Raw genomic sequence first — 17,576 nt, forward strand, 5'->3', positions numbered from 1 at the left:
ATGAAACAAGGACGTGGTACATCCCACATCACGGGGTCTACCACCGTACCAAGCATAAGATCAGGGTAGTCTTCGACTGTGCAGCCAAGTTCCAAGGAATTTCCCTGAACTCACAGCTACTTCAAGGGCCAGACCTAACCAACTCCTTGATTGGTGTCTTATTGAGGTTCAGGCAAGAACCAGTAGCCTTCATGTCAGATATAGAAGGCATGTTCCATCAGGTAGGGGTCCCTGCCAAAGATGTGAACCTTTTGAGATTTCTGTGGTGGCCACAGGGGGACCACAGACAAGAATTAGAGGAACATAGGATGGTTGTGCATTTATTTGGGGCTACCTCATCCCCAAGTTGTGCTAACTATGCACTCAAGCAGTGCGCTGAGCACTTCCAAGATCAGTTCAGTGCAGAGGCATCCAAAACAGTGATGCGACACTTCTATGTCGATGACTGCCTCCGGTCAGTTGGATCCGAGGATGAAGCAGTGGCACTGATACAGGAAGTAAGAGCTCTGTGTGCTTTGGGCGGATTTAGAGTGACCAAGTGGACCTCTAATAGTCGCAAAGTCCTGGCATCAGTTCCAGAAGAGGAGAGGGCCTCAGGGGTCCGAAATTTGGATTTGGACAAAGACTTACTTCCTCTAGAAAGGGCTCTAGGAGTCCAATGGTGCATTGAATCAGATGCCTTGAAGTTCAAAGTTACCATTAAGCGGAAAGTGCTCACAAGACGAGGTTTGTTGTCCATGGTTAGTTCCATCTACGACCCTCTGGGGATTCTCTCTCCCATAATCCTTCCAGTGAAAGGTATACTGCAGGAATTGAGTATGAGAAAACATGGATGGGATGATGATATGCCAGAACCCCTAGTGAAGCAGTGGGAACAATGGATAACTCACCTGCACAAGTTGTCAGAACTGGAAGTGAGGCGATGCGTTAAGACGCATGACTTTGGAGCAGTCACAGAAGCAAGACTGCATCATTTCACTGATGCTAGTGAGCGAGGTTATGGCACTTGTACTTACCTGGTCTTGAAAAATGAGAAGTATGAAGAACAGTGTTCTTTCATAATGGGAAAGGCAAGAGTTGCGCCTCTAAAACCAGTCACGATACCTAGGCTGGAGCTCTCTGCAGCGACAGTAGCTGCAAAGATGGACAACATGATACGGGCCGAGCTAGATATTGACTTGGAGGAATCGGTATTCTGGACTGATAGTACCACAGTTCTTAGGTACATCCAGAATGAATCAGCAAGGTTTCGTACGTTTGTTGCCAACCGGATTACAACAATCAGAGAACAGTCCAAGGTAAGCCAATGGAGATATGTGGAATCCTTCAACAATCCAGCGGACCACGCTTCCAGGGGTTGCACAGTGGAAGCATTCCTGAAGGCCAATATCTGGTTATCGGGGCCGGAATTCCTGCTGCGGCCTGAGGATGCATGGCCTATCTCTCCAGACAGTTTCAATCAGTCTCTGGTGAAAGATCCTGAAGTGAAGGAAGCTGCGTTATTCACTGTGGTCACTGAGAATGCAGAGGATGTAGTCCTAAAGTTCATTGAGCATTATTCAGATTGGCATCGTCTGAAGCGAGCGGTTGCGTGGATGATCAAGCTTAAGAATACCATGAAGCTTCTAAGTCAAAAACGAAAGGAATTTGCATCAAGTGATGGTCTGGGAAAGGATAAGAAGAATGTGCAAAGAAGGATGGCTGAATTGACGGCTTCTTTGTGTGTTGGTTGTCCGTCCTTGGATGACATCGTAGATGCTGAGTCAGAGATTGTACGAATTAGCCAACGACGTGCATTCTCTAAAGAGATAGCTGCATTGAAAAAAAGGAAAATGGTCTCAAAAAGCAGCCCCCTCTACAGGTTGTCACCTGTCCTGCAGGACAACATTGTGAGAGTGGGTGGCAGACTGAATAGAGCCAGTATGCCTGAAGAGTCAAAGTACCCGGCTATCTTGTCAAGGGGTATGCACATTACATCGCTTATCCTAAGAGCAGTCCATAAAGACGTTGGACACAGTGGTCGCAATTACGTGCTGTCGAAACTGAGGGAAAGGTATTGGTTACCTAGGCCTCATGCTGTCATTAGGAACATGCTGTCTCAGTGCGTCATCTGTAGACGCCAGCACGGAACTGCAAGCAGTCAGATTATGGCTGACCTTCCAAAAGACAGAGTCTTACCCGATGAGCCGCCGTTTACTAATGTCGGTGTCGATTATTTTGGCCCATTTGAAATCAAGAGAGGCCGTACCATTTTGAAGAGATATGGAGTGCTTTTTACGTGTCTTGCAGTAAGAGCAGTTCATCTCGAGGTTGCAAGTTCGCTTGATACGGACTCCTGTATTCATGCCCTACGAAGATTTGTTGCTAGAAGGGGTCAAGTCAAAGTGATCAGATCGGACAATGGCACAAACTTCATCGGTGCAGAACGTGAGCTGCGACAGGCAGTACAGGAGTTAAATAAGGAACAGATTGAAGCTGAAATGGCACAAAGGAACATTAAGTGGATCTTTAACCCCACAACAGCATCCCACCATGGCGGGGTGTGGGAACGCCAGATAAGATCAGTGCGGAAGATTCTGAATTCTGTCATGAAGCAGCAGACTTTGGATGAGGAGGGTCTGCAAACACTTGTGTGCGAGGTTGAGGCCGTCATCAATAGTCGCCCTCTCACGAAAGTGTCGGATGATCCTAACGACTTGGAGGCAATTACCCCGAACCATCTTCTCTTGATGAAGGCTAAACCTGTAATACCTCCAGGTATTTTCAATGCCAAGGATATCTACTCAAGACGCAGATGGCGCCAGGTTCAGTACATGGCAGAGTTATTTTGGAAACGCTGGACTAAGGAGTATTTGCCAGACCTGCAGCTATGGCAAAAGTGGCTGCACCCGAGGCGTAATGTTGCAGTTGGTGACATTGTGCTGCTGATTGATGATTCTGCTCCCAGAAGTTCCTGGATCATGGGTCGAGTCATTGAGACCATCCAGGATAGTAAGGGGAGAGTTCGCCAGGTCCGACTGAAGACCAGCACGAATCTTCTCCTGAGACCGGTCACTAAGTTGTGTCTCTTACTTGAAGCGGATATGTAGCATATTGCTTGCTGTATGAGACAGTGGTAAAGACTGATCTCCAGCGGTGAGTCATGTGCTTGAACCTCTGACTCCATGTTTCAGTTTATGAAAACATATCGGACAATTGTACAATATTTGGTTGTTTTGAGCTGTTTAAGAGGTTGTTTACTGCTATCATGTCTTTAGGAATTATATAGTTTAGTGTTTATGGTAATTGTTTGTTTATTTACAAGACAATTAGGGGCCGGATATGTAAGTGCCAATTTTAATGGTATTTGAAATGTGTGTTACCTCTAGGCGCCTGTAGGTGGCAGTAGCGATTGAGATTTGGTTAATTACTGTTTGTTTGAGGATTATGTCAATAGGCACGTTCAGGAGACAAGACATGCAGTTCGAGGTGACGGAGCCTCACCTTTTCTGACCGCAGTTTTAGGATTTAGGAATTAGAAACATGAATATAAATACCTAGTTTTCAGTTTATAAGCATTTTTAATCGTTTTGTTCAGATTTCTTGTCTTTAATTTTTGAAGAAATAAAGCTTTCCTGTGGAAATCTAAAACGCGAGTTGGAATGTGACTCAAAACTGCATGTGTGGATCTTCAGGGGATAATGTGGGTGTAATGGGGTAATGTGGTTGTAAGGGGGATAATGTGGCTATAAGGGGGATAATGTGGCTGTAAAAGGGATAATGTGACTATAAAGGGTTAATGTGTCTGGAAGGGGGCAATGTGGCTGTAAGGGGATTATGTGGCTGTAAAGGAGGTAATGTTGTAAGGGGAGTAATGTGGCTGTAAGGAGGGTAATGTGGACTTGGGATGCAGACTTTACTTTTGGAAGTTACAAGGTAAACAGCTGTGACAAACAAGTGTTTTAAGTTATTAATCAGTGGTGACCAGCTCCTCCTTTACAAACGTAACTAATCGCTGTCTTCAGTAAATCTAGATTAGGTGATTAGCTGTGATTGATTACAGTAGAAACTGAACTACTCGCTGTCTTCAGAAAGTCTAGACCAGGTGATCAGCTGTGATTGATTACAGTAGAAACTTAACTAATCGCTGTTTTCAGAAAGTCTAGATTAGGTGATCAGCTGTGATTGATTACAGTAGAAACATAACTAATCGCTGTCTTCAGAAAGTCTAGATTAGGTGATCAGCTGTGATTGATTACAGTAGAAACTTAACTAATCGCTGTCTTCAGAAAGTCTAGATTAGGTGATCAGCTGTGATTGATTACAGTAAAAACTGAACTAATCACTGTCTTCAGTAAGTCTAGATCAGGTAATCAGCTGTGATTGATTACAGTAGAAACTTAACTAATCGCTGTCTTCAGAAAGTCTAGATTAGGTGATCAGCTGTGATTGATTACAGTAAAAACTGAACTAATCACTGTCTTCAGTAAGTCTAGATTAGGTGATCAGCTGTGATTGATTACAGTAGAAACTTAACTAATCGCTGTCTTCAGAAAGTCTAGATTAGGTGATCAGCTGTGATTGATTACAGTAGAAACTTAACTAATCGCTGTCTTCAGAAAGTCTAGATTAGGTGATCAGCTGTGATTGATTACAGTAGAAACTTAACTAATCGCTGTCTTCAGAAAGTCTAGATTAGGTGATCAGCTGTGATTGATTACAGTAGAAACTTAACTAATCGCTGTCTTCAGTAAGTCTAGATTAGGTGATCAGCGGTGATTGATTACAGTAGAAACTTAACTAATCGCTGTCTTCAGAAAGTCTAGATTAGGTGATCAGCGGTGATTGATTACAGTAGAAACTTAACTAATCGCTGTCTTCATTAAGTCTAGATCAGGTGATCAGCTGTGATTGATTACAGTAGAAACTTAACTAATCGCTGTCTTCAGAAAGTCTAGATTAGGTGATCAGCTGTGATTGATTACAGTAGAAACTTAACTAATTGCTGTCTTCAGAAAGTCTAGATTAGGTGATCAGCGGTGATTGATTACAGTAGAAACTTAACTAATCGCTGTCTTCAGAAAGTCTAGATTAGGTGATCAGCTGTGATTGATTACAGTAGAAACTGAACTAATCACAGTCTTCAGAAAGTCTAGATCAGGTGATCAGCTGTGATTGATTACAGTAGAAACTTAACTAATCGCTGTCTTCAGAAAGTCTAGATTAGGTGATCAGCTGTGATTGATTACAGTAGAAACTTAACTAATCGCTGTCTTCAGAAAGTCTAGATTAGGTGATCAGCTGTGATTGATTACAGTAGAAACTGAACTAATCACAGTCTTCAGTAAGTCTAGATCAGGTAATCAGCTGTGATTGATTACAGTAGAAACTTAACTAATCGCTGTCTTCAGAAAGTCTAGATTAGGTGATCAGCTGTGATTGATTACAGTAGAAACTGAACTAATCACTGTCTTCAGTAAGTCTAGATCAGGTAATCAGCTGTGATTGATTACAGTAGAAACTTAACTAATCGCTGTCTTCAGAAAGTCTAGATTAGGTGATCAGCTGTGATTGATTACAGTAAAAACTGAACTAATCACAGTCTTCAGTAAGTCTAGATCAGGTAATCAGCTGTGATTGATTACAGTAGAAACTTAACTAATCGCTGTCTTCAGAAAGTCTAGATTAGGTGATCAGCTGTGATTGATTACAGTAGAAACTTAACTAATCGCTGTCTTCAGAAAGTCTAGATTAGGTGATCAGCTGTGATTGATTACAGTAAAAACTGAACTAATCACAGTCTTCAGAAAGTCTAGATCAGGTAATCAGTTGTGATTGATTACAGTAGAAACTTAACTAATCGCTGTCTTCAGAAAGTCTAGATCAGGTAATCAGCTGTGATTGATTACAGTAGAAACTTAACTAATCGCTGTCTTCAGAAAGTCTAGATCAGGTAATCAGCTGTGATTGATTACAGTAGAAACTTAACTAATCGCTGTCTTCAGAAAGTCTAGATTAGGTGATCAGCTGTGATTGATTACAGTAAAAACTGAACTAATCACAGTCTTCAGAAAGTCTAGATCAGGTAATCAGCTGTGATTGATTACAGTAGAAACTTAACTAATCGCTGTCTTCAGTAAGTCTAGACCAGGTGATCAGCTGTAATTGATTACAGTAGAAACTGAACTAATCGCTGTCTTCAGAAAGTCTAGATCAGGTGATCAGCTGTGATTGATTACAGTAGAAACTTAACTAATCGCTGTCTTCAGAAAGTCTAGATCAGGTGATCAGCTGTGATTGATTACAGTAGAAACTGAACTAATCGCTGTCTTCAGAAAGTCTAGATCAGGTGATCAGCTGTGATTGATTAGTTACAAGGCTGTCTTGTTCTACCTAGTGCTTAATTGTAATGGCTAGTTTCAGGTGTGATTTCGGGTTAGCAAAAGGTGTGAACTGTAGGGGCCGCACAAGACTGATAAATTGAGGAGGTGTTCATATGTAGCGGTCTGTAGCAGCTCTAATTCAACAACTGAGATGCGTCTGCTTAACTTGGCTATGTATTGCTTTGTTATCCTTCATTACCTTTTTATGTCCTAATTACTGTTTCCATCATGTGCTTTACAATACCTATTTACTCATCCCACAGATCATGTAGATCTACTCATCATCACAGGACCCATAATTCCAGAAACCTCATCTTCTTTTATGTTCTTTTAAGTCTTTTACGCTGGAGAACAGAGAAGCAGAGAGCTGCATATGTGAACAGCTGAAAACTACAGTTTCATTAAACCCTTCAACCTTTAAATGTAGACATTTGTTTGGGTTTCATAGCTCAGGAACCACTTAAAGCTTAGAAGCACATCATCACATTTGGTAGTACGGACCTTTCTGAATATTGGACTACTGTGTGTGGAGTAATTCATCTTCATATTATCCAGAACTGGTTCTTCTTCAAGATCTTATGGTGTTTCTCCTTATGAGTGTTGGTTCCTCTCAGGGGTTTTACCTTCATAGGTTGTTATGAATGCATCATTATGAGTAACACCTGTATTTCTTCTGCACTATTTCTTTATGTACATTAACATTAACCAAACAGTCTTTTCTCACATGTTTAGTGTTTCTGTAGCTCCTGCTGAAGATTCAAGTAACATAATTGAAAGAAAATGTTTCATTTTTAATTTTTAGGAGGAAGCTTGACCTCCAAAATGAGCGGCTCTGTGGAACACAAGACTGAAGAACGTCAGAGGTGAGATTGCATGAAGCATAAATGTTCTTACACTGACCAAAACAATGAGACTCCACTGCATCTGTATGTGGATCTTAGAAAAGTGAATAGAGAGAACAGAGAGAATCTCAGTGGTCAGAGAAATTGGTCAGGACATTTCAGTGACAAAAGTTGGGAAGGTATATGAACTGCAAAGAAAAACGATAGATAAACGATAATATATGTTTTACTGTTTTTTGTAAATATGTGCTAAATCCAAATTTGGTGCTTGCAATATGTTGCAAAGAAGTAGGGATGGGTCCGTGGAACCCTGGGAAGTTTGTGGATCAAAAACACCTGTTTTGGAAATTTACACAGGGGAAGGGGGCACATACCCCTATCACCCAACCCAGGGGGCACATACCCCTATCACCCAACCCAGGCTGGGGACCCAGGGTAATTAGATGGGGGGCTGTGACTCGTCTCTCTCCAGGCTCTCTCCAAGCTGGATTAGCATAGCTCTTATGCCGGCTCTCTTCAGTAACTACTACACTGCAATCTGAGCTTATCTGCACACTTTATAGCCGACTAAAGGAACTTGACTTCCACCAGTGACCTACACTTTCCTGTGTCTGTGGCCACATTCAGGAACTTCTTTCTCTGGGAGAGACTCACTTCCCACAACAAGTCCAATACGTTAGACTGAGCCACACACAGGTGCAGTTAGGCTGTTATGTTGTTGACTGGAGACGAACTGTTGAGGACTTCATTTAGCAACGGCTAAAAAAGGCAGTTAGAACTGTGACTGAAAAATAAGCAGCCTGTAATAATTCATATGATTATTAAGTGTTTGTTGTAGACAGAGAGGGAAGATGTATTAGGGATGGAGGATGGAGCTCAGGGAGGAGAAGATGAGGAGAGAGGAAAGTGTTGAGGCAAGAGTCAGAGGAGAAGAGAGGGCAGAGGAAAGAGAAAGATGAAAAATACACATATAATAGTTTAATGAAAACATTTTGAATAAAACAAATTTTCAGCTTATTTTAGATTCAGATTCAGATTCAGATTCCTTTATTGATCCCAGGGGGAAATTGCAGTTGTTACAGTTGCAGCCATTTATGTAAAAATAAACACTTTACTAATAATTTAAAACAATATATAGAATTTACAGTATGTACACCAGATTTAAGTACTCTACACACACAATTGTTATTATTGCACATATGAACAGTTTTTTGAATCACACACTGAGGGAGGAGTTATGGAGTTTGATGGCCACAGGTAAGAATGACTTCCTGTGGCGCTCTGTGGTGCATTTTGGTAGAATGAGTCTTGAGCTGAATGAGCTCTTGTGTCTCATCACCGTATCGTAGAGTGGGTGGGAGCCATTGTTCATAATGGCCCGCAGCTTAGACAGCGTCCTCCTCTCCGACACTGCCGTCAGCGAGTCCAGCTCCACACACACAACATCACCGGCCTTGCGGATCAATTTGTTGAGTCTGTTGGCATCTGCCACCCTCAGCCTGCTTCCCCAGCATGCAACAGCATAGAGGATAGCACTCGCCACCACAGACTCATAGAAGATCCTGAGCATAGTCCGGCAGATGTTGAAGGACCTCAGGCGCCTCAGAAAATAGAGACGACTTTGGCCCTTCCTGTAGAGGGCGTCAGTGTTCTTAGCCCAGTCCAGTTTATTGTCAAAAAATACATTGTTTTATGTATTTTTACTGCATTAATATCAACTTAATGAGGACCATGGTGTCTGAGTTTAATCCTGTTAAGATTCTTAACAGGATTAAAAATATCTTAAAGATTTCTGGAAGGACGGTGTTCCCTCCCTCCAGTACAGTTCCAGACTTGTAGAATCCACACCAAGGCACAATAAAGCTGTTCCTGTCACTCTTGGAGGTCCAACATCCTTCACAGACACTTTATGTTGGTTTTTCCTTTAACTTCTCACACATCTCTGTTATTTGGTCAAATTCCAAGCAGCTTAATATTAAAATATTTATTTTTCTTTGTTAATTTAATTTAATAAAAAGTCCCCTTAACCTGTGTCCCACATTTTATGTGCACCCCTGTTACCCAAACCTGTTCCCCACATTAAAAAAATGGGACATTTCATTATGATATAAATTATTACATTATAATATAAACAGGAATTTGCATCATCTTCTTGTTTTCTGCAGTAAAACCATCAAACAAGTCAGTGTTTTTATTCTGTTTTCTCAATTTACACACAAAACACTGATCTGACTGCAGTAAAGCTCGACTGTTCAACACTGTTACCAACATTATTACTAGAAAAAAATGTCTTTAATTTATGCAAACTATATGGTAATTAGTAGTTAGCATGCAGCATGTGCACCCTGTCAAGCTAGTAATTCCTGAGTGCTGCTAATTTTAGGCTAAATTCACAAACATGTTACCCATTTATATCCATCAGTTCAATTAAATGAAAATGAAATGATAATGGCTTAAAACAATTTAATAAAAACATTTTGATAAAAATGATTTTTCAACTTATTTCATGTGTTTTTACTGGATTAATATCAGCTTAATGTGGACTATGATCTCTGAGTTTAATACTGTTACCCACTGATTTCTGGGTAAAACAGCTTATATAGTATCTAATCTGACAGCCTGATGTGGGAAAATAACCTTTCCTGAAGGTTCAGCACTGACTTTGATTAATACTGTGTCAAAAACACCAAAGAAGAAAGTGAAGTTTTAAAGACTTTCAAGCCATAAAATGAAGTCCATTCACAGAAAGTGTGTAATACATGTGTGTCACTCTGACGTGTGTCGGCCAAATGTAGAAGGAAAAAGTAGCAGCTTCCACTTCACCTTCTCCAAAGAGTGTTTAGAGAAATGACTGAGTGTAATAAGAGATGAAGCCACTGTGTGATGGTGGGAGACGCAGTAAAGACTACGGCTCTTAACAGATGGTTGAATGTGTTTTAGTCACTTTCAGAGTGAGAGACCAGACTCTCCTGAGCCCAGCTGTGTGTCTATGAAGAGTGATGATTCAATGGGTAAAGGCATTTACTTCAAACAGGGAGAGTCTTCACCTGAACTGAGGTGAGTACAGTATCATGGATATTTGTTACCCCCCTGAATAGAGGGAGTAAAAGACCACCTGTAAACACCAGTGCAGTTTCCCCATAGATGGCTTTATCTAGAATGAGGAAAGGCCTCTGATCGCCCCCTACTGTCTTGAACGAGGCATAGCCAATCCATCTCAGATCACTATAATAAGAGCTACTGGTAGATTCCCTGTTTAAGAGAAGAGCTGAGCTTTATGTCTGTTAATCCTCTTTATCATGGATTAACCATCATTTTCCTACTTTTTACACATGAATTCTCAAATGGCTCCAGAGTTATGATTTTACCACAGATGAATTTTTCTATTTATAAGCTACTGGACAACAAATCATGTACCACTATAGTTATTATTAGTTCTAGTAACGTAGAGTAGATTTACTCTGTTATTGTTTATCCTGAGCTGAATTTGGTTTGAACAAGTAAAAAATTTAAAGAAAAAAAAATAAATAAATGAGTGGAGAAACAATCCGTGTGCAGATGCTTCCAGACAGGTGTGCTGGATGATAGAATTAAGTAAATAATATCCCACTGTGCTCTGGGGCATGTATAAAAATGCTGAGCTAACCCATCTGACCTCAGCTTTGGATGTAAATGACTGTGAAAGAGGGTTCATTACTGGACACAGAGCTTCAGTCACAAAGGCTGTTCATCTGGCCAGTGTTTCCATAGAAACAGGGACTACAGTGACATCTGCCTTTAGGTGTCTGGGCTGTGCTGCGGCCTTTACAGACACCAAGTCTCAACCCAGTTGAACAGCTATGGGAGATTTTGGAGCAGCGTGTTAGACAGCGCTCTCCACCTCCAACTGAGGGAATATCTTCTGGAAGAACGGTGTTCCGTCCCTCCAGTACAGTTCCAGAGACTTGTAGAATCCACACCAAGGCACAATAAAGCTGTTCCTGTCACTCTTGGAGGTCCAACGTCCTTCACAGACACTTTATGTTGGTTTGTCCTTTAATTTCTCACACATCTCTGTTATTTGGTCAAATTCCAAGCAACTTAATATTAAAATAATTATTTTTCTTTATTAATTTAATTTAATAAAAAGTCCCCTTAACCTGTGTCCCACATTTTATGTGCACCCCTGTTACCCAAACCTGTTCCCCACGTTAAAAAATGGGACATTTCTTTAATTATGATATAAACAGGAATTTGCATCATCTTCTTGTTTTCTGCAGAAAAACCATCAAACAAGTCAGTGTTTTTATTCTGTTTTCTCAATTTACACACAAAACACTGATCTGACTGCAGTAAAGCTCGACTGTTCGACACTGTTACCAACATTATTACTAGAAAAAATGTCTTTTTAATTTATGCGAACTATATGGTAATTAGTAGTTAGCATGCAGCATGTGAACCCTGTCAAGCTAGTAATTCCTGAGTGCTGCTAATTTTAGGCTAAAATCACAAACATGTTACCCATTTATATCCATCAGTTCATTTAAATGAAAATTACTGAAAACAGTTTAATGAAACATTTTGATAAAAATGATTTTTGAACTCATTTCATGTGTTTTTACAGCATTAAGATCAGCTTGATGAGGAATATGATCTCTCTGTTTAACCCTGTTGCCCATTGATTTCTGGGTAAACAGCTTACATAGAATCTAATCTGACAGCCTGATGTGGGAAAATAACCTTTTCTGAAGGTTCAGCACTGACTTTGATTAATACTGTGTCAAAAACACCAAAGAAGAAAGTGAAGTTTTAAAGACTTTCAAGCCATAAAATGAAGTCCATTCACAGAAAGTGTGTAATACATGTGTGTCACTCTGACGTGTGTCGGCCAAATGTAGAAGGAAAAAGTAGCAGCTTCCACTTCACCTTCTCCAAAGAGTGTTTAGAGAAATGACTGAGTGTAATAAGAGATGAAGTCACTGTGTGATGGTGGGAGACACAGTAAAGACTACGGCTCTTAACAGATGGTTGAATGTGTTTTAGTCACTTTCAGAGTGAGAGACCAGACTCTCCTGAGCCCAGCTGTGTGTCTATGAAGAGTGATGCATCAATGTTCAGAGACACAACCTTCAAACAGGGAGAGTCTTCACCTGAACTGAGGTGAGTACAGTATCATGGATATTTGTTACCCCCCTGAATAGAGGGAGTAAAAGACCACCTGTAAACACCAGTGCAGTTTCCCCATAGATGGCTTTATCTAGAATGAGGAAAAGCCTGTGATCGCCCCCTACTGTCTGGATCGAGGCATAGCCAATCCATCTCAGATCACTATAATAAGAGCTACTGGTAGATTCCCTATTTAAGAGAAGAGCTGAGCTTTGTCTGTTAATCCTCTTTATCATGGATTAACCATCATTTTCCTACTTTTTACACATGAATTCTCAAAAGGCTCCAGAGTTATGATTTTACCACAGATTAATTTTTCTATTTATAACCTACTGGACAACAAATCATGTACCACTATAGTTATTATTAGTGCTAGTAATGTAGAGTAGATTTACTCTATTATTGTTTTATTTAAGCTGAATTTGGTTTGAACAAGTGATAAATTTAAAGAAAAAATAAATAAATAAATGAGTGGAGAAACAATCCGTGTGCAGATGTTTCCAGACAGGTGTGCTGGATGATAGAATTAAGTAAATAATATCCCACTGTGCTCTGGGGCATGTATAAAAATGCTGAGCTGACCCATCTGACCTCAGCTTTGGATGTAAATGACTGTGAAAGAGGGTTCATTATTGGACACAGAGCTTCAGTCACAAAGGCTGCTCATCTGGCCAGTGTTTCCATAGAAACAGGGACTACAGTGACATCTGCCTTTAGGTGTTTGGGCTGTGCTGCAGCCTTTACAGACACCAAATCTCAACCCAGTTGAACAGCTATGGGAGATTTTGGAGCAGCGTGTTAGACAGAGCTCTCCACCTCCAACTGAGGGAATATCTTCTGGAAGAACGCTGTTCCCTCCCTCCAGTACAATTCCAGAGACTTGTAGACTCCACACCAAGTCTGCTGAGGGCCTCACTTGAGGGAGCCAATGTATAGAATAACATACCAATGTGATGAGAACAGTGTTTGCCGGGGGTACCTGATTGCATTGCATTAGAATAAGCCTTTCCAGATGTTTCCTTATATGAACGTATGGATGTGTGCATTAATTATGTGCGGTCATTCACCATATATAAACCAGAGTCAACTCGGACAGAACGGAGAGATCCCACATTTGGCCTCTGGGACTCCCACAGGGCTACAGCACTATGTTTTAATTTGAAATAAAGTTGTTTATGTTTAAATCCAGATAGTGTCTACAGAGTTTTCGTCTCCATACCTACACAACTGAGAATAAACAACAATTTTGGCATCACGAACGTTGAGCGTGTGTGGTCCGGGGCCTTCGTCTTCTGCTTCCCGCTGGGGTCACCGCGTTTTGCAGGCATATTACGAAGAGTTTTTTCTCACTTTGTGGGCCCTGATCTTAGCGATGGTAGAGGCTGAGGTTTCTGTTTGGATCACACTGTGTGAATCTGTTGTGGTTGTGTTAACTGTGCTTGCTAGTGTTTGTTTGTGTAGGTGGGGTGTCGACTGTCTCTGCTAAATTGATTTTATTGTGGGGTGCCCGCCACAATAAAAGGGGGGAGTATGGTAAAAATAGAAAAAGGAAAAAAGAGATAAAGAGAATAGAGGAATAAGAGAATAGAAAAGAGGAAATAGAGAAAATAAGAATTGTAATACCCTAGGAGTAGCGCTAGAAGTATGATTGATTGACACCATGTGAGCGTAACATAGATTAGGGCCCTTTTATCTCGTTAACAGTAAGTCATGTGTTTTCCATTCGCCACAGTGTGAAACTTGGGCCTTGAGAAATAAATGTAATAGTTTAAATTTGGGGAAAACAACCTGGTCCCAGGGAATTTGGTAGTTAAAAGTTAATAAAGGTACGTAAGGATAATAGAGGAAAAGTGAAGAAACAAAGAGAAGTAAAGATAAGTAGAGAAATGTGAACATGTGCACAAAAAGAAGTAATTACAGAGAAAATATAGAGAAAAGAGAATTAAATGAGGAAAACCGCTGCATCCCTATGCTTTTTTTTTTGGAGAGACGGAGTAAAGCATGCATGCGAAGTTTATGTTTGGCTGAGTGCCAAGTTTGGGTCTAAGTGAGAGTTAAGTAAAAGAAGCTGCTGATGTGGACGAAAGCCCTCCGAGGGAGGCGGTTAGACGGGCCTTAAATCCTGAAAAATCACCAGGTGATTTTAGGGTCGGTTCTTCTAGAAAGAACTGGAGGTGTATATATGGAAATATTCAATTGAAAAAGTTCCCACTCTTTCACTAGTGGACAACCAGTGACTGATGCAGCTTTTAATTGAATAATTTACACTTCATAAAGGTAGCAGAAATTTAGAAGAAATAAAGGGAAAAGTGAGTGGCAGCAAAAAGAATGAATGAATCGACTTTGAGGATTGAATGTTGTTTGTGTTAGTTGGATGATGCTGAGCTCATAAGTGGTAAGGAAAATATATTAAGAAGTTATTAGAATAGCATACACTAAAATGGAAATATTACTGCTGTGAGGAGGAAAAGAGATGTATGGATGAAGAGTTACATGTTTTGTTTTACTTTTAATGGTTATAAACAACAGAGATGTATGAAGTATTAATCAATTAATCAAACTCCAGTGCCGGTAATGAAGCTGAATAGATGAGACTGAAATTTGCTTCTTATTCAGACGTTCCATTCCACCTTAAACGCTGCTGTAGAGGTGATATTTGCCTCATTACAGTTCATTACACAAAAGGACACTCTTGATTATTATTGAGCAGCAGATCAGTCTGAACAGAAAGCCAAGTGTTTATAGGCTTGTAACTTTTCAATCCTGACAAAAGAGACACGGGGGTTTGATGCTCTGACTAAGAGCTGCTGCTGTACAAAGACTGTAAGATAACATGACTAGAAGAAACATCTCTCTTACAGTAGAATAAATCAATACTCTGCTGAGGGGATGTCAGTAGCTTTTCCTAAGTCTGCTAAGTAATAATTCTGGTGCAAAGTATTAAATAAATGTAATTGTTTATTATTAATATTAATTATTATATTATTAGTAGTCCTGCTTGAATTGACATTACAGTAATGTATTAACAGAACCTGGTAAAAAGTCATCAACAGCTAATTTTTGCAACCAGGAAACGAAGCTAACTGGTAAAATGTAATCAACACCTTTTTCGTGCTCTGCTGATTAGAAGTAGGAAAATAAAATATCTGAAAGCAGAGCGATTTCTGTCCTGGTGGGACTTATTTTAAAGTTAAGTGACCACACATTACTACCTTAATACTGTTCTAACTGGCACTAACTGGACATTCATTTTTGCTGTTTTTTGTTGAGATCTGTTTAACTATGACCCTATTGATGTGAAAATTCAGGCTATGGCATTTTAAAATGGGTTATTTGGGGTAATTTTGAGAAATTTATCCTATACAAATTGACCAGTTGAGTCCTTCACAAATGACATTACCAGACCTCCTCTGTCAAAACTAATCCAACTTGAATAGAGCTTTAGCTTTGGACCACAGTCAATGTGCTCTATGTAGACTGTATTGAGTATTCAGATCTCCTCTCAAGCCACGTTAACATAAGGCCATACTTTTATTATCTATATCCAAATAGAAAGGAGATACTGCTAATAAACTGTCTACCTCATCTCTAGAAATTGAAGTCACTACAGTGCTTAATAATGCTAACAAACTCTTACTGATCTCCACTGGTCACCGTTGGTTCTACAGCTTGCTTTGTGTTGGTGGGTGGGAATGGGAGGGGGATCCAAAGACTAAAGATCATTCCAATGTTGTAGATCAACTATTTAACTGGTAGAGGTTCATATATCTTCAGTTTAGACTCATGCAGCTTTAATGTATTTTATCATGGTAGTTTTTACCTGTTGGTCTGTTTAGTGGTTCATGCTGTATAAATATCATACAGATTAATATTTAGTTTTTTTCCTGCTTTTCCATAGCGCCCAAAAGGAGAGAGCAAAGATCAACATGACCCCTCTGGAGTCCATATTCCAGGTGTGTGTTTGTACATGTATATGCATATAATTGTGGGTAGAATGTGTTTATTTTCTCCTGAGAATCTCGCATTAATCTCCAATCAGCCTGTAGTATTAACTGCTCCAACACTCCACTACCCCACAGGAAGACCTACACAGCTAACATCACATCACACAGTGTGACTGAGGGCTGTTTCAGGATAGGTTTGTTACAGGGTTAGATCACATCATTCTTTTTTCCTTCTGACATCTGATACTGATCCCCATCAATACTGTCTGGTCATCTTTAATCAGTGGTATGTATGATTTGGTTAAGAGTCCATAGAGACTAATGTTAGTACCAGGTAACTACCTAAGATCTAACAGCATGTCTACATTGGCACTGCCTGCTCAAAATTCTTTATCAGCACACATGTTGAATGCTGTATCGACTCAGGGCCTCCTTTTATGTGACGGTCTCTTCATTCATAAACCCTGTAATTAACGCAATTGATGTTACAGTGTGACACAAATGAATCTGTTCATCTGTGCGTTTGACATCAAAGAAGGTCTTTAAAGTGATTCTTTGCCTGTCGTACTACATTCTGAACATTCTGACTGGAAAAAATCACCCTGTGGTCCAGAAACAGCGCTGCAAAATCTCTTTTGTGTTCTGTGAATCGTCATTCGCCTCCTAAATGTAAATGTGTTAAAACTGGAACTGAATAAAGTGAATAAACTGTAACTAATATAGTAGATGTGTATTAGAGACCATATAACACAGTTAGACAGTATTTTTCAGTTTTTCCAAATACATATTGTCCCATTTAGTTTTGCTTAACTTTCCATAATAAACAACTAAAATATTTAAAAAATGATAAAATATAAAAAAAATCCCCATTTCTCAATTAAAAACAATGATAATTGGAATATAAAGTGTAGAGCTGTGAAAGTTTCAGATAACAGCATGTTGCCTATATTCAGCTCCAGAATCACTGGCAGCCTTCATGAAAATGAGCTACAGTCAGTATATTATATAAGTCACACGTGCAGTGAGTGACATGTCCAGCATAAAGAAATGGGTCAGCAGCATATTTTAATTTCTACACTGTGATCTGGAACAACAACAGAAACATGTTTTCTTCAGTAACACTTCGCTGGCCTTCTCTGGAGAGAATAAGAGCACTGAGCTGTTTTCTGTAATGCTTATCAAAGGTGGAGAACACTTGTTGAGGGGTCTCAGACCATCTCCTCCATGCAGAACATTTCCACTTCCTTAATGTTCTTCAGTCTTCGTTTGTGGACGTCCCTCTT

At 40.0% G+C, this 17,576-nt stretch overlaps 2 protein-coding genes across 2 annotated transcripts in view; one reads left to right on the plus strand and one right to left on the minus strand.

Moving 5' to 3' along the window:
- The window catches only part of LOC108415618 (protein NLRC5-like), an 802,877-nt gene that overhangs the window by 621,284 nt on the left and 164,017 nt on the right, over positions 1 to 17,576 (plus strand).
- LOC108415395 (NACHT, LRR and PYD domains-containing protein 3-like) overlaps positions 1 to 17,576 on the minus strand; it is an 843,678-nt gene that overhangs the window by 596,409 nt on the left and 229,693 nt on the right. The window lies entirely within an intron of this gene.

This window comes from Pygocentrus nattereri, chromosome 9, assembly GCF_015220715.1.
Source record: "Pygocentrus nattereri isolate fPygNat1 chromosome 9, fPygNat1.pri, whole genome shotgun sequence".
NCBI classification, from domain to species: domain Eukaryota; kingdom Metazoa; phylum Chordata; class Actinopteri; order Characiformes; family Serrasalmidae; genus Pygocentrus; species Pygocentrus nattereri.